We start from the raw sequence: 844 nt of genomic DNA, 5'->3' as shown, positions 1-844 counted from the left end.
GAGGTGAGTGTTTTACTTTCTTGAGATTTCTGTTCTTCCATAATTCTCCAAACTAGTGACCTTTTTAAGATTAATTTTGTGTCAGTGTAGATAGGACTCCTGAAGTCATAAAAGGGTCTGTTTACTTTTGAATAACTACCTTTAAAAATGGGGAATATGGAAATGAAGGAACACTGGTCCGTTGTCTCTTTTAACTGTATGACATTTTGCTCCAGAGTGAATCTAAACACACTTGAATGAGGTGAATTATATAAAACTGCACTAAAAAAAGACCTTCATGACATGGTATTTTTACCTTCATGCGTTGGGACTGTTAGACTACCCTGAAAACATCTAAATAACTATGTAATCAAGAACTTGTGGGATTTGTAAAATGTGCTCAGTTTGTCTTTTCTGTTTATATTTGTGACATACTGTTTTAACAGGGAGTTCATTGCCTGTGTAGGTCAAGTGGAGGAGTCATTTTCTGTGGAGTTTCTTCTCTAGATGAGTTGCACAGAATTATGTTAACCCATGTCCTTGGGAATTTTGATTTCAAAAATTACTTGAAATTCACACAAGTCATAAGTCTATTTCCAGAGAAAATCAAGTGATTCACTTACTTCAGCGATGGAGGCATAAACTCTCCAGTAGTGAATTAACCTTGACCTATGAGTCTTTTTCCCCAGCTACCAAAATATTTTTAGCAATCTTCCATTCCAGTCCATTAGTATTGATGTTTTAGAAACTGAGTAGCATCTCTAGTCACTGTGTATAGAGTTTTTCTGAGAGCATCTTTCATATTAGTTCTAAGTTTGTTTGTCTGTGCTAAAATGGGACAAACCCAGTCAGAAATCTATAAATT

This window comes from Lates calcarifer, linkage group LG24 (genome assembly GCF_001640805.2).
Source record: "Lates calcarifer isolate ASB-BC8 linkage group LG24, TLL_Latcal_v3, whole genome shotgun sequence".
Classification (NCBI taxonomy): domain Eukaryota; kingdom Metazoa; phylum Chordata; class Actinopteri; family Centropomidae; genus Lates; species Lates calcarifer.
The sequence above is the reverse complement of the archived record's forward strand: the minus strand, read 5'-3'. Positions refer to the sequence as shown.